General features: G+C 52.1%; 1 protein-coding gene across 2 annotated transcripts in view; it reads left to right on the forward strand.

The window, feature by feature from the left end:
* Positions 1-861: 861 nt before the first annotated feature.
* PSD2 (pleckstrin and Sec7 domain containing 2) overlaps positions 862-25,862 on the forward strand; it is a 78,594-nt gene continuing 53,593 nt past the window's right edge. The window contains exon 1 of one of the 2 annotated variants that reach the window (XM_054287786.1): positions 862-964. The gene's annotated coding sequence lies outside the window, so the exon portion shown is untranslated. Of the gene's footprint in view, positions 965-22,141; positions 22,369-25,862 lie in introns of those variants that run through there. The other variant, XM_054287787.1, reaches the window with a different exon arrangement.

Consider the following 25,862-nt stretch of genomic DNA (forward strand, 5'->3'; position numbering starts at 1 on the left):
CCAGCCTCTGGCACAGTTTTCCACTTAACTTGCACTGAGGAAATATCCTGAAATTTGTCTCCTATATCAACTCTGTTGACTGACTGTCAACTGACTGTTTTCCTCCCTGGCTTTCAAGCCTCTCATGAGTTCCTTGCCCTATCAGAAGAGAGGAGACAAAAAGGGCTGAGTGAGTATTTCTCAGCCCACACAAGCGGGGTTTCCCCCCTGTTCCCAGCCCACACAAGCGGGGCTCTCCTCCTGGTCTCACCCCACATAAGTGGGGTTCTCTCTCCTGTTCCCGGCCCACAGAAGTGCGGTTCTCTCTCCTGTTCTCACCCCACACAAGTGGGGTTCTCCCCCTGTTCTCACCCCACACAAGCGGGGTTCTCTCTCATCTTCTCACCCCACACAAGCGGGGTTCTCCCCATGTTCTCACCCCACACAAGCGGGGTTCTCCATCCCGCTCTCACCCCACACAAGCAGGGTTCTCTCTCCTGTTCTCACCCCACACAAGCAGGGTTCTCTCTCCTGCTCTCACCCCACAGAATCAGGGTTCTCCCCCTGTTCTCACCCCACACAAGCGGGGTTCTCTCCCCCTGCTCTCACCCCACACAAGCGGGGTTCTCCCCCTGTTCTCACCCCACACAAGCGCGGTTCTCCCCCTGTTCTCACCCCACAGAATCGGGGTTCTCTCCCTGCTCTCACCCCACAGCAGCGCGGCTCTCCCGCTGTTCCCAGCCCTCAGCGCGGTTCTCTCTCCCCGGCAGGGCCCTGTCAGTGCGCGGTCGGGCCGCCAGGGGGCAGTCCGGTCCCGGCCGTGCTCTCTGTCGCCGCCCCGCGGGCGCGGCGGGCGCTGCAGCGGCGGGCCCGGTGCCGGTGCCGGTTCCGCTCCCGGTCCCTGTTCGGTGCCGCTCTCCCCCCATGGCCGCGTCCCGGGGACCGCGTCCCCGCACCTGCCCGGGGATCCGGGCACGGCGAGCAGGTACGGGCTGGGGGAGTGAGGGAGGGAGCGTTTCCCTCCCGGCCGGAGCAGCATCTCCGCCTCGGCGGGAGCGGCGGGGTCGGGAGGGCGGTTCAGCTCCCGGTTTCCGTGCCGGGTTATGGATGGATGGTGAAGGTGCTGCCGGGGCTATGGCACACCAGTGATGGAGAGATAGCCGGGCTGTGCTGTCCCTCATGCCGGGATGACGGGGATGCCCCTGGGGTTGTGTTATCCCCGTGCGGGAGGGATGGAGGCGCCTCCAAGCTGCGTTATCCTCATGCCGGCGGCATAGAGGTGCCCCTGGGTTGTGTTGTCTCTGGAGGGATGGGGGTGCCCCGGGCTGTGTTATCACCGTGTTCGAGGCATGAGGATGTCCCTGGGCTGTGTTATCCCTGCTGCCGGAGGGATGGGGGTGCCCCCGGGATTGTGTTATCCCCATGCTGGAGGGATGGGGGTGTCCCTGGGTTGTGTATCCCCGTGTTCCAGGAATGGGGGTGTCCCCAGGATGTGTTATCCCGCTGCGGTGGGATGGGGGTGTTCCAGGGCTGTGTTATCCCCGTGTTCGATGCATGGCGGTGTACCTGGGCTGTTTTATCCCCGTGTTCCAGGGATGGGGGTGCCCCTGGGCTGTGTTATCCCCGTGTTGGAGGGATGGGGGTGTCCCGGGCTGTGTCCCCCGGGTGCCATAGGGTTATGGGCGCCCCCCGTGCTATCCCTGTGCTATTCTCTGTCCAGGAGCGATGGAGGTGCCCCCGGGGACAGAGAGAAGGGGCTGCTCCCGGGGCTGTGCTATCCTTAGACGGATGGGGATGTCCCCGGGCTGTGCCAGACAGGAGGGTGCTCCTGTGTTGTCCCATGTGCTGAAACAATGGGGTGCCCCCAGGCTGTGTTATCCTTACAGCTGTACCAAAGGGAAGGAGGTGCCCCGGAGCTGTGTTATCCCCGGGCGGGAGGGATGGGGTGCTCAGCCCATGCAGGAGGGATGGGGATGCGCCCTGAGCTGTTACCCCTGTGCAGGAGAAATGGGGGTGCTCCTGTATCCCAAATCCTCCCCGCAGAGCCAGGTGGAAAGTGCTGTTCAGGGACCCATCCCTAAACTGACATTTTTAGTGCAAGTCACTTACAAAGAGTATTTCTTTCTGGAAAAGTAGAAATGCAAATGAAATATTTCAGTTGATGTGAACTACATTGGTTCCAGTTAACCACAAAAAAAAAAAAAAAAAAAAACCCTAAAAAAAAAAAGGAAATGGTGAGTTTTCAGAATGAACCATGCAGGAGGGATGGGGGTGGAGCCAGGTGGAAAATGCTGTCCAGGAACCCATCCCTAAATTGACATTTTTAGTGCAAATCACTTGCAAAGAGTATTTCTTTCTGGAAAAGTAGAAATGTAAATTAAATATTTCAGTTGGTGTGAACTACACTGGCTCCAGTTAACCATAAAAAATAAATTAAAAAAAAAAAAAAAGAAGGAAATGCTGAGTTTTAGAGTGCACCATGCAGGAGGGATGGGGTGCTCAGCCTGTGCTGGAGTGATGGGTGCTCCTGTGAATGTGTTATCCCCATGCAGAAAGGATGGGGTGCTCCTACATCCTAAATCCTCCCTGCAGAGCCAGGTGCAAAGTGCTGTCCAGGGACCCATCCCTAAACTGACATTTTTAGTCTAAAATTGACATTTTTAGTCTAAAATAGACTAAAAATTGTAAAAATTGACATTTTTAGTGCAATTTACTTGCAAAGAGTATTTCTTTCTGGAAAAGTAAAAATGTAAATGGAAGTTTTCAGTGAGTTACATTGGTTCCAGTTGCCATAAAAAAAAAAAAAGAAAGAAAAAAAAATAAAAAAGAAAATGGTGAGTTTTTAGAGTACCCCCATGCAGGAGGGATGGGGCGCTCAGCTCATGCAGGAGGGATGGGGATGCTCCTGGGGCTGTGTTACCCCCGTGCAGGAGGGATGGGGGCGCTCCTCAGGCCGTGCCATCCCCTGGACCAGCAGCAGGGTGCAGGACAGGCTGCTCGAGGGCCTCCCTGCCCACCCCAGGGAGCACCATCCCCTCACAGGTGCTGCTGGGAGGAGTGACAGGAGTGAGCTGAAGGAGGCTGCTCTTCCCTGAGATGAGAGCCCCCAGGATGGAGCACTGCAGGATTAAGTTTGTGCTCAAGTGGCCTCACGCTATCTCAAAGCTGCAATTCCCCCCAGGCTGTTCAGGGAAGGGGTTTTGGAGGATTTGAGGCCTGACAGAGAGTTTGCTGCAAGGATTTTCCTGCACTCAGGTTCCTGGCCAGCTGCTTCCTTGTCCAGTGTGTCTCCAGCTCTTTTCTGTGGGAAGGAGCAGGCTCAGCTCTCAGGAACACCCTTCAACCAGGGGTGTGTAAGACATGAGCCAGAGGAGGGAGCAGCATCCCTGTTGTGCCCATTCCCCTGTTCAGATGTGTGTTTGCTGGGGTGGAGGGAAGGCTGAGAAGCAGAAACAGAAAGCTGTGATTTGCACAGCCCCACTGGAGCTGCCTTGCAGGCCATCTTGCTCTGAGGGACAGCCATTAGGGAAGGTGTCAGGCTTTTGTAGGCAGTAAAATGAGCAGACTCTGGGCAGTTTGCATGCATGGGCTGCTGTGTCTGTGGGATGGGAAGCCCTTCTGTGAGGAGCAGCCTTCTGGTGCTATGGGGTGTCCTCAGCCTCACGCCCACTATGTATTGTTTGGATCACAGTGGTGGAACTCATCTGCTGCCACCTTTGCAGATTTACCATGGGGGAGATAGAGGGCAGGCTGGGAATTACAATGTTTGATCAATGAGGTTGCTTTTCTGAAATATCTATTTTAATGAAAGGAAAATGTTGGTCACATCAGAATTAAGTTCTTCTCTGTGAGTTTGAGGTGATTCCTCAGTTGAAATGCCTTTGCAGGGGATGAAAGACAATTTGAGTTAACAATTCATTGTCCCACAGGGAACACTTTTGGTTCTTTCTTCCTGGCAGCAGCTGGCAGCAGTGTGGCAGGAAAAGGGTCGCTGGTTAGGTGGGAGGGAGGTTCAGGGCTGTTTCCTGGGCTGCTGAGGTGGTGAGTGGCTGTGAACAGCCAGGCTGTGCCCCTGCAGAGAGCTCAGAGCCAGCTGTGCCTGCACCCTGCTGCTGGAAACTGAACTTCACTGCTGGGAGCCCAAGGGCATCAACCCTGATCCCCAAAATGGGGCCCAGGCAGCCCTGGGCTGGAGGTTTTGGTCTCTCCTGTGTTTTCTGTCACCCTGGGCTCCATCCAGCCTTCCCTGTCCCACCCTGCTCCTCCTGGGCAAGGGCTGTGGCACTGCCCCAGCACAGGGCAGGGCAGAACATCCTCCTGCTTCTCCTGCTCTGCTGATCCCTCCTCCTGCCCCAAAAGCCTTTTCCTCTCTGAAAGCCACTGCAGCAGCCCTAGCAAAGACCAGAGGAACCTTTCTTCACCTCTCAGCTCTGTTCCAGGCTGATGTGCAGAGCCCCCCAGCTCAGAGTGAGGGGCTGAGCTCCTCAACTCCAAAAGGCCATGGTGGGGGACAGATGTATAGGGATCTGACATTGGGGTACTGGCAAAATTATCTCTTGGCTTGTCTCAGAGTGGGCTCAGCCCTCAGTTAGTCCAGAATCACTCACCTGAGCTGAGGGGGATGCTGGGGTCACTCCTCGCCTCAAGGCTGCCTCACTCAAGGCTGCTTTTGGCAGGTCTGAGTTGACCACACCTGGCAGGGAGACCTTCCTCTGCAGGGGAGAGGCTTAAAGCTTTCTGGAAAGGGACCTGGATGGTTTCCTACTGCCTCCTTTGAGAGCAGGAACAAGGAGCAGGGCTTTGAATGGTGTCCTGAGACCTGATCTCTGAGTTTCCGTTCCAGCACAGGGTCCTAAGCCAAGAAAACTGCCTGTCCTGCCAAGGCTGGGTAGGAAACTGGCCCAGGAGCTGCATGATGTTGTGTTAACTCCTCTCTGCAAGAAGCACTGGGCTCCTTTGATGAGCCTCCTATCTGTACTTTATTTCCTTCCAAAACACCCATCCTGCCTGGCCTAGCTGCAGCCTGAGGCTGTGGAGCTTGTGAAGGTGCTAATACAAGCTCAGTGATGAATTTAACCACTCCTTAACCTTGTCCTTTCTGAGCTGGGTTCTGCTGGGGATGTCAGCCTGGCTGGGGAAGGTGCTGGGGCCAGGGAGAGCAGGGTGGGCTGGAGCCAGGATAGGGATGGCCTTGGAGCAGGGAGCACTAAACATGTTTGGCATGTCAGTGGTCTGGCACATGGGTAATCCCCTTCTGTTTTGTCTTTTTGGTGATGATTTCTTGCAGAACTCTGTGTTTAGCAAATGGGATAGAAGGGATCAGGTGTTGGTTTGGGCACACATCTGTCTTGGTTTGGAAAGACAGGAGTCTGCTAAGGAAGGCAGGAGCCTCCCCTGAAATGGAGAATGTAAACCCTCCCCACCCCTCCCAATTGCTGTAAATTTTAAATTAAGGGGCTCTCAGGCAAAAATATGGAAGCAGGAAATAACAGTTCTTTAACAGGGAAAAGATAGAAAAAAAAATTAAAGGATGAAATAAAACAATACAGTACACCAGAATAACACTGACAGAGTCAGAACCCAACCTGACACCCTGTGGGTCAGGGTGTTGGCAGCAGTCCCATTGGAATTGTGGCTGCAGCCCTGCTGCAGTGTCAGGGGTGGTTCTGCTGGAGCAAGGGGGATCTGTAGAGAAGGATGTATTCTTCCTCTGAAGATTCAGTGGAAGGAGAGGCAGCTGCTGTTCCTCTGGGAAATTCAGTGGAGAAGCTGTGCTGGTGTCTCAAAAACCTCTGGATTATATCTGGGTAGCAATGCTTGGCTCCTCCCTCTGGGCGGAGCATCTCCCAATGGGATGCTGTAGTTATTATCAGTCAGGCAGTGACATTCAACAGTCTGTTATCAGCAGATGTCCCTTCCCGAGGGAGGAGTGAATGTGGTCACTCAAAGAGAGAGAGATAAGGCAATCTGCCCACTTGACAAAGGTCATCTGCCATACAGATGGTAATGGAAAACACCTTGCCTGCAATCTTCAACAACATCTCATGGGCTCCTGGGGGTGGGACACTGCTCTGGGCAGCACAGACAGACAGACTGACTGGCAGCAGCAAGTCTAGAAGTCATCTCAGAGACTCTGAGAGCTGCTCTGCTTTGCTTGGGACTGCACATTCCAGCTGTTTGCCTGGCACACCACACATCTGGGCTGTCTCCATCAGGTGAGATGTGCGTGGCCAAGCTGCCTGCTCTGCATGTGCTGCTCCTGCTGCAGTGACCAGATGTCCTGCTCTTTGGGGATGTTGTCCTACTTTCAAGTAGGTTATTCTATTTTTGCCTGGCCCTGTCCTTTTTGTGACTTTGCCTTCCTGCGTGTCCCATGCCAGGCTTTCCCCTGGCAGAGGCAGAGGCTGTGCAGGTTGTGGTCCCAAGCAGCACAAGCCATTTCTCTCTGCTGTGTTCCCTTGCACGAATGAGCTCAGGCACCCAGGCTCCCTGAAGATCATCAGGTGCTCAGGGGGAAGGGTCTTTGTTCTTGTTTGTAATGGGAAGGTATTTGGGAAGTCATGGGAAGATCATGGGAAGGTATTTGTTCTTGTTTGTATGTCTTGTCCTCAAGCACCAGGATCTGGAGTGGAGGTTTGGGCAGAGAAGGAAAGGACTGAGCTCCCTCTCAGGGAAATGGCAATGGAGCCTTGTCCTGTAGCTGCAAACAGGCAGGTTTAGGTCTGGGAACTGCCAGCTCCCAAGCCTTTCTTGGGAAACACCCTGGGCTGCCAGTAGCCCTGATCTCTGCCTCTGCCTCTTCCCAACCTCTTCTTCACTCACCCTTGACTTCAGTTTGAAAACTGCAGCTTCTTGTTCAAGCCAGCCATGAGACACTGAGGTCAGTGTGTCAGAGGCCTCTCAGCTGGCCCAGGTGGGCTCCAGGTGTCCTGGCATGGCTGGGGGGCTGTGGAAAAGGGCAGAGGAGCTGGAGAGCCCTGTTGGACATGCTGGGCTGTAGCAGGGCTGGCAGGGAGCACACAGGGTGGGAGCTAGAGGCTGATGAGCTTTGGACCAGTGCTGCAGTTTATTTCTGGCCTGCTTAGCAATCTCAGGCAGGCAGTGTGGGTTAAGGCATCTCCTGTCCTGGATTGACAGTACAGATCCAATTAGCCATGAAAGCCTCTAATTATTTGTCCTGAATTGCTCTGGTGGTAACCAAGGCTCTGCTATCTCCTCCTTTTGTCTGTGTCCCAGCTGGAAATGCCCCAGTGTCCCTGCATCTAGAGCAGCAAGTGTGATGTGCAAGCAGAGTCAGCACAATCTAATCAAGGGAGACAGGCCCTGGGAGTTAATGAGGGGATGGACCCGCTTGGTTGGCTTTGGAGAGCTCTGAGCCCATCCTGAGAGACAAAGGGCTGAGTGTGGCCAGGATAAGCCTCACAGGATGAGCTGCTGTGAGAGGGGCTGTAGGACACAGGGAGGGAAGGGGTGGCTTGACAGCAGTGCGTCCCTTGTGTCTCATAGGAGAGAAACACCTCCTGTGTGAGGAAAGGCTGAGAGAACTGGGATTGTTCAGCCTGGAAAAGGGAAGGCTCCAGTGTGGCCTTGCTGTGGCCTCTCAGTTCCTACAGTGGCTGACAGAGCTGGAGAGGGACCTTGGGCAAGGGCCTGCAGTGACAGAACAGGGGGAAAGGCTTCAAACTGACAGAGTAGGTTTAAATTAAGTGTTAGGAAGGAATTCTTCACTGTGAGGGTGATGAGACCCTGGCACAGGCTGCCCAGAGCAGCTGTGGCTGCCCCATCCCTGGCAGTGCCCAAGGCCAGGTTGGATGGAGCTTGAAGCAGCCTGGGATAGTGGAAGATGTCCCTGCCCATGGAATGGGGTAGAAGAAGATGATCTTTAAGGTCCATTCCAACCCAAACCCTTCTGTGGTTCCTCAATTCTGGCTCTGCAGCCTGGCCAGCTGAGGCTGGCCGCTGGAAGCAGTGGCTGCAGGGAGCCACAGGCAGGATGGGAGGTCACCCAGGCAAGGCCTGAGGGTTTCTCTTCTCCAGACACTCGTGCTCAGTTATAGCTGTGCATTCTCAGCTGCAAAACTATTTTAAGGGGAACAAAGCTTTGCAGGCCATTTATTGCATGCTTCTGCTTCTTCTGGGCTCTTGTTGTGCAGAAGAGGGGCCTTGGCTGTCTGTGAGAGAAAATGTGTCATGAACATTCTCAGTAACCTTAACTCTGACCAGACATGACAGCAAATGGCTCTCAGACGAGGCAGGGCAGCCAGCCTTGGCTTGAAAGCAACATTTTGCACAAATAATATTCAGGTCCTGTGTGAGGGGCCAGCTGAGTGCTTCCACTGCTGTTTCCAGGTCACAGGGTCCCCCCAAAATGGGTTTGACGTCATTGTCTTGAGAAGCTGCCTGAAGGCAAGCCATGGCTGTGCTCACCCAGTGCACATTTCTTCGTGTGTGGATGGATGAGCAGCAGGCCTCCCAGCAGCATGGCTCTGCCCTGTGCAAGAGGAGGGGAGGAGCAGCAAGGATCCCCACCTGGGGGAAGCTGGGGGCTGTTCCCAGGCTGATCCTGGTGCAAAAAATGCTGCTGAGCATCAAGTGTGTCTCTCTGACCTCCCTCCAAGGGACCTTCAGACAGGACCTGTCCCTACCAGGGCCCTAGGAGTCAGCTGACACATCCCTCAAGCCTCTTGGTGTCCTTCCCATGCAGCCCAGAGTCTGCCAGGGTCCAGCCAGAGCTTCCTCCATACAAATGGGGACCAGGGGGGTGGGCTGGGAACGTACAAAAACTGTTTCTTTCATGCCCACTTGGAAAGGGGAGCCTTGGAATTTTAAGCAGCAAAGACAAAACTCTGCTGAAGAGGCCTCTTCTGTGCTTGCCTGCTGAAACCTCTGATCACAGTGGAGAGGGGGTCCAGGGACATGCCAGACTTGCCCTTATTAATGGCTCTGTTGTTGTCTGCTCCCGTTTGTTGGCCTTTGCTCTGGGAGATGGTTTGCCAAAGCAGCCACTGCTTTCCCTGGAGCAGCTTCCAGGGGAGCTGTCCCCGTGGTGGGGCTGTCCCCAATGTGGTGGCTGTCCCCAATGTGGTGGCTGTCCCCATGGTGGGGCTGTCCCCATGGTGGGGCTGTCCTCATGTGTGGCTGTCCCCATTGTGGAGCTGTCTCTATGGTGGGGCTGTCCCCACGATGGGGGCTGTCCCCATGGTGGGGCTGTCCCCATTGTAGGAGCTGTCCTCATAGTGGGGCTGTCCTCACGGTGGGGCTGTCCCCATTGTGGGGCTATTCCTTTGGTGGGGCTGTCCCCATGGTGGGGCTGTCCTCATAGTGTGGCTGTCCCCATGGTGGAGCTGTCCCCATTGTGGGAGCTGCCCCCATGGTGGGGCTGTCCCCATGGTGGAGCTGTCCCCAAGATGGGGGCTGTTCCCATTTTGGGGGCTGCCCCCATGGTGGGGCTGTCCCCATGGTGGAGCTGTCCCCAAGATGGGGGCTGTTCCCATTTTGGGGGCTGCCCCCATGGTGGGGCTGTCCCCATGGTGGAGCTGTCCCCAAGATGGAGCTGTCCCCAAGATGGGGGCTGTTCCCATTTTGGGGGCTGTCCTCATGGTGGAGCTGTCCCCATAGTGGGGCTGTCCCTGTGGTGGGGCTGTCCTCATGGTGGGAGGTGTCTCTGTGGTGGAGCTGTCCCCAAGGTGGGGCTGTGCCCATGGTGGGGGCTGTGCCCATGGTGGGGCTGTCCCTATGGTGGTGCGGTCCCCATGATGGAGGTTGTCCCTGTGGTGGGAGCTGTCCCCATGGTGGGGGCTGTGCCCATTGTGTGGCCAGGTTGCTCTGATGCCTTGTGAAGTCTGGCCTAGAACAGAGACTAGACAGAGCTAAAGAATAAAGTTGGGATTTATTAAGAGACCTCAATGGATCCACCTTGGGCAGCACAACCCAAAATGGCCACAAAAAATGGATAACACGTCCTGGGGTCTCTCACTTTTATCAGTTCTGGTCCATTTGCATATTGGAGTTAATTGTCCAATTCCAGCTTTAGTCCATGTAGTCCCATCCTTCTTGTTTTTCTCTCTTCAGCCCACATTGTTTGTGCTCTTGGGCCCGAGATTTGGATCATTTGTCCTTGGTCCCCAGCTGGAGCAGGAATTGTTTTGTCTCCCTGCTCTGTTAAGAGAGCTCACCATCCCCTGACATGAAGCCCAGACTTACACAATAAAACAAAACAGAATCTGAAAAATATAAAAGCTAAACCTTTGAGCTGAGGAATCAGCTCAAAGTCAGCTCTCAGACCTGGCCTTCAGGGCTGAGCCAGAGTGTTCTGGGAATCTCCTTTATGGCCACAAAACCTGAACCTGCAGGTGGAGAAGGGACATGTGAGAGGAGACAGAGGATCTTTGTTCCATCTGGGACTTTTCCCTTCTGGATTTTAAGGGTGTTGAGCCTTGCAGCTCAGAACTCCAAGTAGGGGCACCAACTTCTCCCACCTTGGTCTCTGCTCTCTCCAGCAGCACCAGTTTGGCTGGGCTGGGGACACAGTGACAGCCTGACTGGTGCTTTTCATGCATCACTCTGACCATCCAGCATAGCAGCTGTGCAGCTGCTCTGCCCTGCACTCTCCTGTTTCCCACCCCAGGCTCACAGCATCGGGCCCTCTTACCTGTGTTTTTCTCCTTGAACCACTTAGTTTAAAATAGAGCAATTATCTTCCTTCAGAAAGGAGCTTACCCACTCCAATCTAGGGCAGTCTGGCAGAGCAGCAGCCTGCACAGCTCTCCCTGGGAGCACAGCTCTGTTCCCAGCATGGGGGTCCAGGGCTGGAGCCCCTCTGCTCTGGAGCCAGGCTGGCACAGCTGGGGGTGCTCACCTGGAGAGGAGAAGCTCCAGAGACACCTCAGAGCCCCTTCCAGAGCCTAAAGGGGCTCCAGGAGAGCTGGAGAGGGACTGGGGACAAGGGATGGAGGGGCAGGACACAGGGAATGGCTTCCCACTGCCAGAGGGCTGGGATGGATGGAATACTGGGAAGAAATTCTTCCCTGTGTGGGTGGTGAGGCCCTGGCACAGGGTGCCCAGAGCAGCTGTGGCTGCCCCATCCCTGCAAGTGTCCCAGGCAAGGCTGGATGGGGCCTGGAGTACCCTGGATAGTGGAAGGGTCCCTGCCCATGGCAGGGGTTGGACTGGCTGATCTTTAAGGTCCCTCCAACATAAACCCTTCTGTGATTCTGCCATTCCTGTCTGTGGCTCAGGATGGTGGTTGGATCACCGGTTTGGGGTCTGGGGCATTACTGGGCTGAGCAGTTCAAGCCCTTAGTCCCAGTCTTTCCCTGTAACCTCTCTGGTGCCACAGGGATGCAGGTTTGGCTCCTTGGGAGCAAGGCCAAGGCTCTGCCAGGGTTCTCAGCCCTCCCTCCATGGCCAAGGCCTGAGGGTTGTCTGGATGGGGAAATCTCTTCCTGAGGTTGTGTGATAAGAAAATACAGACCTTCAGACTTTTACCTACACATCTATCAACAAGTGACAGATCTGCAGGAACTTTCAGAGGTGGCCTAGTCCATGTTCATGCCTGAAGATGGGACCATTTCTTTTGTAGGCCAGTACCAGCAGAGTTTTCTCCAACCTGCTCCTAAAACGCCTGCCCATGACCCCTGTCTGTTTGACAGGATGGGGTATTGGCTGTGATTCAGAGGATGTAATTGCTTCTGGGTTTAAATGCTCACAAAATGAGGGAGCCTTTGCAGAAGCTTGTTGCAGTGAAGGGTTCAGAGATGGAGCAGGTTCTGCCAGGCTCAGCTGCCACACTCTCCGTGCTAGGAAGGGTTTACATCCTCACTTGTGTAGATCACCTAATCTCCTCTGTCCTGGGATCCCTCTGCTGTCGCACAAGTCTACACCCAGCTGTTGTTTAATTAAAAAATAAGCAGACAGGTATTCACTGGGAAAATTAAGCTGTTTTGCTCTTTATGTGTCCTTGATGCACTCCTGGCATCTTATCTGGGGACAACAGCTCCAAGCCTTGAATTTGCATTTATTTTTGTCTTGCCAAGCTGGCTGTTTCACTAGGGAGCAAACCATGGAGCAGTGAATGTACCATGCCATGCAGACTGGCCGTGGTTTCATTGAGGAATGTGCCTTGTCTCCCCTTTGCCCTGCCCCATGGGCTGTGGGGTTCAGGGGATGTGGCTGCAGCTCATGTTCACTTCCATGCTGTGTCTGACTGCTGGGGGCATTTGGCTTCTTCAGCCTGGAGCAGAGGAGGCTGAGGGGAGACCTCAGGGCAGCCTGCAGTTCCCTCATGAGGAGAAGCAGAGGGGCAGCACCAAGGACAGTGACAGGACCCAGGGGAATGGCTGGGGCTGCGTTGGGAGGGTCAGGGTGGATATCAGGAAAAGGTTCAGAGGAGATCATATACTGAACAGGCTCCCCAGGGAATGGTCACAGCCCCAAGGCTGCCAGAGCTCCAGGAGTGTTTGGACAACACTCCCAGGCACAGGGGGGATTGTTGGGGTGTCTGTGAAGGGCCAGGAGCTGGACTGGATGATCCTTGTGGGTCCCTTCCAATTCAAAATATTCTGTGATTCCATGAGACAGCTTTGTGTAGCTGTGCTGGACCAGCCTCTAGACCAAACATAGCCCATGTTGTGCTGTGAGATATGGTCAGGAGGGCCAGGAGAAGCAGAGAAGGACCTGTGTAGGACACCCAAGGTCACACAGAAAGGCAACATGAGCTACTGATATCTCCAGTGTAGCAGAGGAGAGCCAGCTGACCAGAAGCTGAAAGGTGGGAGTAAACCCTTTGTAGCAGAGGGTGTTTGTCCACAGACACAGAGCACATGACTTGTCCTTTGGCTGAGCTCTGTGTCCTTTCAGTGAAGCTGGAGCTACAGCTCACACCCTAGAAGCTGGAGACCCGCAGATGTGAGCTCTCAGTACATTTGTCAGGGCTCGACAAACCCAGAGACTGGAGCTGTCTCCATATGCCCTGAGTCAGCAGAGCTTCTCCATCTGGTGGCTTTAGGTGAGAAGAATAGAAAAGTAAGGAAGAATAAAGTTAAAAGGCTGATTTTCAAAGGTTGGAGGAGTTGAATCTCCTTGATTAGGGCACTGTAAACCACTGTGGTCATCAAGCCCACCCTAAGTGTTTGTCTTGAGCCCAGCCCAGGATCTCTTCTGAGCGGGGACCTGAGGCTGCTGGGTACATGGAGCCCAAGCTCCCATGGACACCTTCTCAGTGCATCAGCTGGAGCAGAGTTAGAGAAGGTCCAGCTGAAGAAGGATTTCCTCCAGGGACAGACAAGCCAGGACAGGACTTGTTTCCTTTGAACTTTTCCTGCAGGAGTGCCAAGCTTTAACCCCAGAGCACAGGGGTGATCCCCAAAGACCCTCAGGGTCCAAGCCCCAGCTCTGTACCCTGAATTACTCCATCCCTCCAGAGCAAATCCAGCTCCAGTGGAGCAGATCCAGCCATGGCTCTGCTAATCCCTGGGGGCACATCAGTGTCACTTTTCCTTGGCTTCTCCCACCTACATCACCTCTGAGCAGGGCAGTGCTCATGGCTTGAGCTCCACTGCTCCCTTACAACATCACTGAGCAGTTTTCATACTGGAAATTGGGATTTGCAAAGATGATGTGAGTTGATGAAGGAAGTCAGGGCTGTGGGGAGGGAGAGAAAAAGAACCCAGGAAAGCTGTTAATCTGCCATTTTAATTTGCTGCATTGTAGCCTGAGAACTTCATCGTTGCTGAGCTACCACCCAGGTGCTCATCCAATGGGAGCTGCTGGAGATTTGCAAGTAGAAGAGCTTTAAACAAGAGACAACGTGGATTAAGCCTGACATCCCATCAGATCCTCCTTCTCTGGGTCCCTGATCTTCCAACAGGCACCTTTCCCACTTTGCATATAATGTGAACTATTGTATAAATATTTAGTCATTCTGTTGGGAACATTAATTATAAATGGGGACTCAGCTTTTGAAAGCTGCCTGTAGGTCTGGGCACCCAATTTCCATTAATTTTAATGAGAACCAGACATCCAAATCCCATTCGGTGGCTTTGAGCATCTCAGGCAGGGAGCTCCATGTGACACCCCCCGCCTCCATCCTCCCCACTCTGCAGTGTGAGAGTGAGATTTGCAAATACCTCACAAATCCTGCAGATGCCTGAGCTGCCCTTGTGCCATGCCATTGTTGTCTGCTGAGGATGGTTGGGTGGTAGCTTCAGAAGTATTTCTAATAAGTTCATTTAATCCATCCTGTTGGTTCTTTTGCTTTGCACCCCCCACCCTCAGCACTTTGAAACAGCAATGCCTGAATGAGCCCCCAGCCTGTGTGGTTTTTTTGAGAGAGAAGCTTTGATGCTTGCAAATGACAGCTGTGCAGAGCAGGTCTGAAATGAATGATTGAATTATCTGACTGATTAAAAATGTGCTGTGGCTTGGAAGATCTGACAGCAAGTACCCACTTAGGCAGCTCACATGAAAGGGAGCACACATGCACGTAGGGTTTGTGTGTTTGTGTGTGCATTGGCAAAAACAGCCAGTGAGATGGGACAGACACACAGAGCAGCAGCTTCTTAAGCTCAGCATCCTTTGCAAAGCTCCAAATCTGCTGTGAGATGCTCAGCAAAGCTAAAACTCAGCGTGGTTGTGGAGATAATGATTATTTAGACAGACGTCAGCAGTGGTTTAGGAAATGGAAATTGAGCTAAAAAGTAGTGCAGGCTGGGGAACTGCTTAACTGCATCTCAGTCCCTCCTGGCCTGTGGCTGAGGAGGGATAAACTCTGCAAACACAGTCCCATCCTCTGTGCCATGGTGAGGAGCAGCCCCAGGGGTACCAGCTCCATGGGAACCTGTCCCGTGATCCAGAGGCTGGAAAAACTTGAGCCCTGGTGAGATTGGCTGTAAATGGCTGGAAGGAGGGAGAAAGGAGGTTTGGTTATGGCTGTGCCCTCGATGCCATCAGTAATGCAACAGCAGATGTGCCCATGCAGCCTTTCCAGACCAACCTCAGCTTCCTTCCCAGTCCCCATGTAGTGAACTCTCCTTTGGTGATGCCTCAGAGAAATTCAGCTCAGCTAGAATAGAAGAAAAATATCTGGAAGTGAAATTAATGAAAAAAAAATTAAGTGTTTTTTTTTTTTGCAAATAAAATATATTTTGTTGGCTCAACAAGTTCACAGTTTCCTGTTGGAGTTCCATACAGGGGAAAAAAAATCGTGTCATAGAAGTTGCAGTTGTAGTTCTTCATTGTGAATTGTCTTCTGATAGTTTGCTGAAATTGATTTTTTCCTAAATTGTCAGTGTTTTTCATCTCCCTGCTTACAGAAGATCACTATCTCGCCCTGACCCCCAGCTCAAAGAGGTGAAACACTGGGCTGTAACTAATTGCTGTATCTGAAATAGTTTTGGTTTGTTCTCCCAGCCCAGCCACTGAATAATTTGCTCTTTGCCCCTTGCAGTGCCATTATTGCTGTTGAGTGTGTGTAACAGCTCCAGCCTCGCCCTTCCTGCTCCTGTCCCAGTTCCAGTGGTCATTTCCACAAGACTAAATGCTGCAACATCCTAAGGGCACACAGAGCTAATGGTAGCTCATTGGCATCTGTGTCATCTCTCCATCAACATCCCAAAATGTCCCTCTTATTGAACCCATTCTGGCAGCTCAGGAGCACTCAGAGCAAAGAAGGTGCTGGGATTCTGCTTATGTAAAACCTCATCACTGCTAATTGTCCCCCTGCAGCCCAGGTGTGGGAGCCCCAGGGCCCCTGTGTTTCTGTCCCACATTTCTCCCAGCCAGGACCTGGCTGCTGAGCTTAAAGGGAACATCAGATCATTTGAATTCCCTTTTCCATCATCTGAAAATGTCTGCTTATCAACAATTTTTTTTTTAATTTTATAGACAATAGAGAAGTTGTTGACACTCCATCCCTGGAAGTGCTCAAGGCCAGGTTGGGCAGGGCTCTGAGCAACCTGGTTTAGTGGAAGGTGTCCCTGCCCGTGGCAGGGAGTGCAACAAGAAAAGCTTTAAGGTCCCTATTAACCCAAATCATCCTGTGTTTCTATGAATATAATTGAAATCAGGTATATAACTTTCTTATCCTTCTTTCCATATCCCAAGTCTTTCAAAAATCAGAGGGCCTGGCCTCTAGGTTGGACTCAGACAGACAATGAGCCTTAAAGGTGATGGTAGATGGGCAGCACCTCCAGTCAGTCAGTGCTCCCCAGTAGCTTGGCCTGAATTTGCTGCTGCCCTTGCTCACTGTACCCCATCCGACAGGATGAGCAGTGCTTGGCCTGGAAGATCCAGGGCCTCTGTTCCCACAGCTGAAGCATCCTCACTTTCTCTGTCTGGGATTGTCTCAGGTAACAGCAAATTTTTCTTCCTTTGCTCTCTGCCCCTTCACATCAGTGCTCCAGAACCTGCTCACACCAGCAAAATCAGTCCTCACACCCTCTAAAATCCCTCTGCAGCTCTCTTGGAGAGGCCACAATGAGGTCACCCTAAAACCTTCTCTTCTCCAGGCTGAACAAACCCAACCCTCTCAGCCTTTCCTCACAGCAGAGCCGCTCCATCCCCTTGATCATCTTGGTGCCTCCTCTGGGCTTGCTCCAACAGCTCCACATCCTTCCTGTGCTGGGACCCCAGAGCTGGAGCAGAACTGACCCCAGAATTCCACCAAGGGCTGCTCTTGCACTCAGGCTGGGCTGGATCAGCAGATGGATCCCTGCAGAGTGCTGGATCGAATAAGGGGAGGGACAAACAGCTTCCCTAAACAGCTTCATAACAAAGTGAAAGAAAATCCATGTTCCCAGAACAGCTTTTCAGCCTCAGGGGTAGATGCTGAAGGACTCGTGCTGCTGCCAATGTGCAGCCCCACAGTTTCCAAAAATGACAGATGATAATTTTCTGTTACCAAAGTATTGCAGTGGATTTGGTGTGATTCTGGATCAGGCCTCAGCTGGACAGATAAAGGTGAATTGATTACTGAACTCAGAATTAATGGTTGCTTAAATGCTCTAATTGCATTTGTTCTGAGCAGAATGTGATCCTAAATTGATAATATGCATGCAAGGCGCTTGAAAGTGGTCAATTTTCCTAAACTGGGAACAATTACAAACAAGAAATGATTGGGAGAAAAAGATGAGAAAAAATAATGTGTGTTCTAAATTAGGGTTGCTTAAGAAAACTTTGATAGATGCTGTCTCCTCCACAGCATGCACACAGCTCTGCAGCCATTGAAGATATTCTTAGCTAAGAATCTATCATTGTTAAGGAAGATAAAATCAGAAATAATAACACCAAACAGGCAAAGAAGGGATTTGGTAACAAAAGCAATGAATTAACTGTTACATAATGCAGAGACCTGGAAGGCTAATCTGGAAAAGCAGTCAATGAAAATTATGTTTGGTGGCATTAAGGACTATTAGGGAATGTGCATGTGTGTGTGTTTATATGCATGTATGTCAGGGAGAAAATAAATGCTGCATGTTGCTTTTAGATGAAGCTGGTAAAGACTCTGCTCTGATACTGAAAAATAAAAAAGGTGTCCAGTCAAAGCTTCATAGCTCTGGAGAAGAGCAGCCTGATGGGTCCATATCCTACTGTGGGGATGCAAAGATGCTGGCTCCAGCAGTAACCAGGCAGCACATTAAATGTAATGTGGTAAACTGTGGTAAACAGCTGGTAAACTGAAATGTTTTACATGTCTAGGGCTAGAAAAACTCCCTCGAATGGTTTCATGTATGTCAGTACCTGGGTGTTGGGGAAGGGAGTGCCCAGAGAAGCTGTGGCTGCCCCATCCCTGGCAGTGCCCAAGGCCAGGTTGGACTCAGAGCAACCTGGGTTATGAAAGCTGTCCCATGGCAGGGAGTGGAGCTGGATGGTCCTTCCCTAAAGTCCTTCCCAACCCAGTCCATCTGTGATTCTGTGAAGTTAGGCCAACAAAATAGGATGGCATTTGTTTAGGTGAGATGATGGATGGCAGAGAGGGGGAGACTCCTGGCACTGGGGTACAATGAAAGATGGAAGAGATGCTGCAGAGCCCTTGTAGTCAGAGGAACACCAGACTCCCTGTGGGACCTCCAAGGACCTGCTCACCCTCATCAGCTGCTGAGGATACAGTTTTCATACACTGAGTGTTACTGAAATTAGGACAAGTCAGATGCTCTGAGTGGTCAGGTCTGCTTGGGGAGCTGATTTTGTGTCAGCAGTGGGCTCTCAGGAAGACAAGTGCAAATTCATGCACTCAGAAACCCTCGTGGGCAGAGGAAGGATGCTGGTTTGGAGGACAGTGACTCATTTGAAAGCTCCCATGAAGGAAGATGGAGAGTGAGCAGAGTGCTCATCCAGCACCATCAGTCTTACCTCCTGCCAAAACCTGAAATGCCAGGAATGATGACTCCCATATTCCAGGCTGGGATTTCCCAGGCAGAAATGCCTACACTGGGCAGGGAATCAAAATCCTCTATGGCACATGGAGATTTCTTTAGTGTGGGCAAGGGAGGTGACTAATCCCTGCACAGGAGATGAGTGCACACTGTCCTTGGGACTTTCCAGAGGGCTCTGGTGGCTCTGCTGGCCAGGCTGGCACTCATCTCTGACTCCTGGCCCAGCAGCCAGAACGTTATTGAGGAGCTCAGAGGATGAACTGGGGTGTAGAAAACCAGACCCCTATGGAGCCCTAAACAAGTTTCACTCGAGTTTATATGCAGGAGGAGGTTACAAGAGAAACTGATCACAGCCTGAGGGGAAAGAAAAGCTCCCGGGGGAACATTCTTGAAGGCACTGGGCTTTTCTGTGCAGGAAGAGCCAATGGTGACCCCAGACACAGTATTGAGGTGCAGCTCCTGGCACTGGAATTGTTTCACCTGGTTACTCATTCTAGCATTAATTCTCCTATTTGAATATAGGTTAGCCTGTTAATGGGGAGGGAGTCATAAAATTCTTATATTTTTGTAGTGTAGAGCTTTAACACACTCTTTGTTGATGGTCAGTTTGCTGTTGGACAGTTTGTCTCAGGGTGAGGTGTTTGGTGCAGCTCTCTGCCTTCTGCTACACCTGTGAGAGCCCAGCTGGATGCAGAAATTCCAGGTGTGGGCTTTCCAACCTTACCTCCAAGGACAGACATTACCCAGGATAAAGAACTGATCTCAAGTGTAAGAGAAATGCAGACAAAGGCTCTCAAGGACTGGCCCTGATTCTGCAGAGGGGCTGTTATCCCCATCCCCCTGCCTGCACCACCTGCATGCAGCCAGGCCCTCACACAGATTTCTCCTAATTATGGCTTCCAGCAAAGTGGCTTGTACTGAAAATGAGTGAATCCCAGCTGGGAAATCCAAGGGATTTCCTGAGAAAAACAGCTGTGTGAGGACATGGAGGCATGCTCATTCCTGGGTACAAAAGAACGCCAGCAATGGTTTCAGAATAAAAACTGAGAAGGCTGAGCAGCACCCAGAAGTGTCCTTGTGGTCCACAGCAAGCATCAAGAGCGGGGCATGGCTGGAAAACTCTTTGCAATGGGGATTCAGCACTTCAAAAGCAAAGGCATTAAGCTGCAGTTAAGGCATTTTTTAAATGGTGAGGGAAGTCAATAAAGCCTGGGGGGCTGCAGGGTAGGTGGTCCTGCCTTCTCCACTCAGAGTGTGTGGAGCTGCCAGCCTTGGAGCTCGGGTTTGGTGTATCCCATGGGGCTACAGGACCATGAACCATTTCAGGACCACATCTTTTTTCCAGGTGTCCCCCTGTGCTTTCAGCCTAGCTGGAGCATTCCCATGGTCTGTATGGTGCAGGTGTTGGCACTTTACTTGCATGCCTGCAGTTCCCCACTGCCTGGCAGGCTCACAGGGGGTGCTTTGGCTTGTTGGGGGGCTTGTTGGTGGCTCCCCTGATGCTGGTGTGCAGGGAAGGTGTCCTTGCCTTAGGATGCTCCCTCTCCCTCACAGAACTCGTGTCACAGGTGGCAAAAAATCCAGACAGTTCAGCAGCACACACAGAATCGCTGCAGTTTGGGAGCTTTCTTAATTGGAGGGAAATATTATGACATATTGGAGGCACCTGACAGAGATGTACCAGGAGGAATCTCTGTGCCTTGTTGCTGTTGGGAATGCCCAATCAATGACAGGCACAGGCTCACCACCCTGCCAAGGGGAGGAGAGGAGGTTTCTCCCTCAATCCAGCTGTTGATACACTCATTCCCAGGAGCAGAATGATTGATAACACAGTTATTTGGAACCCACCAGTGGATATATTCTTAGAAACTAGAACCTCATTTTCTCATGCTGCAAAATGTCATTTCCTAGGACCAGCTGAGCAGAAATTGGATTTTGTTCCTTGCCTTCAGAGCTGAACAGCACAACAGACTGATAAATATTGATTATGCTTTTATATTTTAATTTTTTTTTGTTAAAGCACCCTAACCTGATAATTGTTTGATTACAAATACATTAGAGTTGATCAGACAGAGCAGCAGGAAAGACTTTTATGATGGTGTTAATCGAATTTCTTTGATGAAGGGACCCTGTGGGAGGTTAAAAGCCCCACATCTGGATTTGCCCAGCTTCTTGACTGTGGCCACAAGGTCCATTTTTGTGTCTCTCCAGCACAGTAACCTTCACTCACACTTGCATTTGTTGGAAAATCCTGAGTGTAGCTGCAGGGTGGCTCATTACATGGTCCATTACCAATCCTATCCCTGGCAAACAACCCTGTGTGCTGTGCTGGGGTATCCCTGCTGGAAGGAGCTCTGGCCATGTTCTGCTGAGCTGCTCCAGGACATTATTTCACCTGATGGTGAAATAATGCAGGGTTAAGGACGTATGGCTGTGGGTTGTAATGGTATTTTTAATTTGGAATGTCGGGGATTTGCCTGCTCATTCAGCAATGTGTGTTCCCTGGAAGGAGTTTTCCAAGAGACAGAGGTCTAGGGAGAGGTTTTCTCCATGGAATCAGGAGTGGGATCTGGGGCAGACACCAAACCCTTCTACTCACCCAGAGGTTTGATGGGGCTTGGAGCACCCTGGCCTGGTGGAAGGTGGCCCTGCCCATGGCCTGGGCTGGAGCAAGGTGGTCTCTCAGGGGCCCTCCAACCCTTCTGTGGTCCTGTGGCCCCACATCCCAGTGCAGCAGTCAGGGTGCACATCCTGGCTCCTGTGTGCCACCCAGACACGGGTGTGCCAGCACAGAGTGTGCCAGCTCTGGGGGAAGGATCCTTGTAGCTGGCCCAGACTAAGGGACCACTGGCTGGTGTTCCAGTGGGGCAGCTTGACCCAGAGAGCACCCACAGAAACCCCCACTGTATTACAGCCACCAGAAGGCCAAGGGACAGGGTTTGCCCTAAACCACTGCTGTCAGTCTGGTAAAATGGCCCTAAAGCAGGAAAAGCTTTGTGTCCCTGTGCCTCTCCACTCCACACTGCATGCCCAGCTCTCCTGGTGAGCCAGGTTCCGGGGCAAGCCTGTGGACAAAGCCACTGCCTTTGCATGCAAGAGCTGTCAGGATGGAGATGTGTCAGTGGTGGTGAGCAGCACCAGCTCCAGCCCACCCTGGTGGGAGAAGCTCTGGAGGCAGCTTGGCAGGCACAGGACAGCACTGCTGCTGGAACCTGGATTGGATGGGATCCATGGGATCCATGGGATGGGATGGGATGGGATGGGGTGGGATGAGGTGGGATGGGATGGGATGGGATCCATGGGATGGGATAGGATGGGATGGGATGGGATGGGATGGGATGGGATGGAGCTGCAGCAGGTGGGAGTGTCCAGAGGCATGGAGCAGCCCAACCTGCAGTGCTGGGGTTTGCACCAAGGTGGGTCCTCGGGGCATTCCCAATACTGTACATTTGCATTTGGAAGCACATCGGTTGTTAGAGACACTGAGAGCATTTGGCAGGATTTCAGCCCAAAACTTGAAGCCAGTGTCGATTCTCAGGGCGAGGATTTGCCGGCAGGAAGCAGAGCAATCCCTCAGCGCTCTGCAGGTGCCCGTGGGGGGACAAGCCCCGGCCCTCCGGGACATCCCCGGCAGCTGCGAGCGGAGCCTCCCGGGCAGCCGCGGGTCTGCTCTGCCCGGGGCTCTGCCGGAGCTTTATCCCATCCTCTCCCCGCTCCATTCACCGTGCCTCCCGCCTCCTCCCCCTCTGCCGTCCCTCCCACCCTGCTGCCGGATCCCCAGCAGTCTCTTGACACCTTGGGGGAAGGCTGGGAGGTGTAACCATCGGCAGCGAGCGAGGCAGAGCAGGAGAGCAGGCAGAAGGAAGCCAATAACAGGGAGGTCTAGGAAGGTGGTGGAGGGGGAGGGACGGGGCCACTCCTCCATCGGTGGGACTGCAGATTATTTTGCATGGATTGTTGAAGAGAAAAGGGAGCTGCATTTGTGAAGGGACCAAAAAACAAACAGCTCACTGCTCGGGTAAGTGCCAATGCGAGCTCCCCGGCTCTCATTGTCATGCCGTACATCGATCCCCCCTCCTATTTTGCTTAGTTATGCTGGGTTTGGTTCTTATGAGGATTATTTGATGCATCAGCTGTGTGCTTCAGAGGCTGGAGACTGACTGGTACGTGTGTGTGTGTGCGTGTGTGTGTATGTGTGTGTGCGTGTGGGAAGATGCCCATTCTCTGGATATACATTGACACATTTTTCCGGCTCTCAGTGTGGTGTTACCCCAAAGCGTGCCGTACACACACACACAAATGGTGTTTGCTGCTCCTGCCTTTAAAATCCACTCACACACGCAATTATTGAAGCTGAAAATTAAAGAGGGGCTCTTAAATCACAGTCCTCAGTGGTAGGGGGCTACCTCTCTTTATCCTGAGCCTGACACGTTCGGTATTATGTTTTATAGCAAAGCTACATTTAAAGATCAATTCGGCAGTGGTTATTGCATCCAAATTACATGGTTGTCATGGAGATGGTACAGAGAAGCTGAAGTGATATGACTGCATCTGGACTGGAGTGGAGCTTTGCTGCCGAGTGAGATCCTGCCTTGCCTCCTGTGTCTTTTTGTCTCTGCTGGGTTACAATTTCTTTTAATCTTGAATGAAGCAGTGATGTATTAGAGGATTTAGAGGTCGAGCTGCTGGGAAGGGTGTGTGTTACCCCCACTCAGCACTGGGTTATTACCATAATTGTTCTATTAACGTCTGCCTCTCCCTGAATTTCTTCCACAAGTCTGGGAAGGAGGAAGGCGTGAGAAGGACAGATAGTTTTCTGAGCACAGCTAGGGCTGGCAGTACTTTCTAAAAGGATACCTGCCATGCCCACACCTCCCTGCTGGCTCCCACACCTTGGGGGACAAAAGGGAAAGGATGCTCTGCTTTTAGCCATGGTTATCTTCCATTTTGCTGCCTCAACTTTGAGGATTCAAGGAGCCGGTCACCTGCTCCTCACAGTGTCAGGGGAATGGCTTTTAAAAAAATTATTGTTATTTTAATTATTATATTTGTTTGCTTTGCAACTGGTAATATGGATGTGTCGGCAGTTGGGAAAGAAAATCCATAATTTATGAGAATGAAATTTTCCTGCCTAAGGCTAGCTAGAATACAAAGAGTATATCTGTGGGAAGGGCATGTTATATGTTACAGATGTGTATTTCTCTAGTGGCTGGGAGTAAATCACACTATTGTGCTCATCTTCATTATTTTGGGTGTTAGGCTGGCTTTAGTCAATATTTAATCTAAGCTCATTGTGTGCTTGCACAATAAACGTGCAATTTGGAGCCTAACTTTACATCTCTAAAATGCTCTGGGAATGCATGTGGCATTGTCTCCATAAATGCAATTTCTCCCCTTTCTGTGAGACCAAGCCTATTGTGGCCATGTAAATATAGTAAAAGGCACTGGTGGAAGCAAGCCCATCAGAATGGCAGTGTTTCTCTAATTGTATCACTAAACATAAGACAGAATTAATTACTAGGATAAACAGAGCTTTGTAGCTCTTGGATCAGGATAATATTTGCATGGAGTTCCAGGCCCGCATTATAGTAGCTGGCATTATGGCTTTAATTCCCCCCATGCCAGTAGATAATGTTTTTAGCCAGGAGTGGAGCATATTATCATTAGATATTTTTGCTTTAAAAAGATGTTAAACCCCCATGTCCTTGTCAAATTGTCCATTGCAACTGTTCCAAAGTCTGTGATTCAACTAGGATTTTCCTTAATGTGATTTTTCCCGTACAAGTCCAAGCAAACAATGGATAAAGTCTGGAAGTGGGTGGCCGAGTCCAGAGGGGATGTCAGAGAGATGGCTAATTCACAAAATGGATGGTTCTCATTCTGGGCCTCTTTTCTCCCTAAAAGTTAGGCAGAAGTGGAGTTGAAGTGGGTAGTTTTCCCAGGAGATCCCTTTGGGGGTGTAAGGTTGGAAGCCAAGTAGTTCTGCATTAATCCTGAGTTCCCTCCTGTCTCAGCACCTTCAGCCCACCCTAGGATGTGGCTGGATTATTCTCTGGGGAAACTGAGGCTTGGCATGGTTCAATGACTTTGCCAAGGTGACAATGGTAGTGCTGGGCAGGGGACACAGGAGCTGTGCCAGGAAGAGCCTCTGTGTGAGCACCAGGCCTGCTCAGCGTCCTGCTTGCACGGGGAGGTGGTGGTGGGGAGCAGTAACTCCAGTTCATGGAGACCAGGTGGGTGTGTTTGCTGAGGCCACTCATGAGAGCTCCACAGAGGGTGGCAAGAGGGGCTCAAGCCGTTTCAGACCAGTTTCTGAGCTGTCCAAGACAAGGACTTGCTTTTCTGACCTCAGGCTGTCCTCACTGCGTGGCCCATCACGTGGCTCTTCACATTAAACCCTCACAGGTGTCTTGGCTTTCTGCTCTCCCCACTGGTGCTGCTCACCTCTCACCTCCCTGCTGAAATACCCTGAATTGCTCTCCTGGACTTCAACCCACTTCTCTGCTCTCCATCCCATCACCCAACACCTCTTTGTCCTCTTCCTCCATGGACTTTCCCAGGAATGAAGTTCCCTCCATCCAGCAGTGCCACCAGCTTCCATGCCGTGGGTTTGTGTGCTCTGTGCCTGTCCTGAGGCACACAGTGCTGGGTAGGACAGGCCACCATGCTAAAGCAACTCAAGTGAAAAGTCTCCTTTGAAATCTGAAGTTGCCCCATGTGGTGTCCGTGGTTCTGCACAAAGCTGGAGCTGGTTCTTGCTGCCAGAAGGAAATGGAATTCCCTGTTCAATTCCCACACAGACACCTGTGTGTGGCCCTGCTGACTCTCACAGTTTGGTGCTGTTGCCAGAAGGATGTTCCCTGGGCTGGGAGGGAGCTGTGGCTACTGCCAGCAGAGTGCTGGCTGTGGGCACAGCAATTCCTTGGAGGTTGGGTGTGAGCAGTCCCTGGAGTGGGTGATCTCCTGGTGGAAGTGGCCACATCCCCTGTGGGTGCTGCGTGCACTGCTGCCTGACAGTCTCTGCGTGCACACACCTCTTAGCCAGATTTGCTGGAGGTGAAATCATCCTCCTTGTCCTTTTGGCTGGAAAATGCCTTTCCCAGGATGGGACAGGCATCCAGGCTCTCAGTGGCTGGATGGAGCCATAGGTGGCTCAGGGGTGGATTCTGCGCTGGAGGCTCGTGGTGCTTCCCTGTGGGGGTTATGGTGGGAGCAGGACAGGGTCAGTTCTGGCTTTTCCCTGTTTCCTGTGACTGGCAGGGAGAGAGGCACCTGTCCAAGCTGGACAGTAACCACCTCTCCCTTTGTCCTCACTGCTGTCCTTTGTGCTCCTGCAGGAGCTCCAGGAGTGGCTGGGATGCTCAGGGAGATCCTTCCCTGCAGCCCATACCCTGAGCCTGGCAGCACCCAGCTCTGCTCAGCTCCCAGGTGGGGACACTGGGATTCCTCCAGAGCCAACACTGCCCATCCCTGGGTCAGGCCCAGAGCTCCCTCACCTGCACCAGGCAGGGC

The sequence above is a fragment of the Melozone crissalis genome, unplaced genomic scaffold, assembly GCF_028551555.1.
Source record: "Melozone crissalis strain CALT ecotype California unplaced genomic scaffold, PUWL_Pcris_2 ptg000061l_1, whole genome shotgun sequence".
Lineage (NCBI taxonomy): Eukaryota > Metazoa > Chordata > Aves > Passeriformes > Passerellidae > Melozone > Melozone crissalis.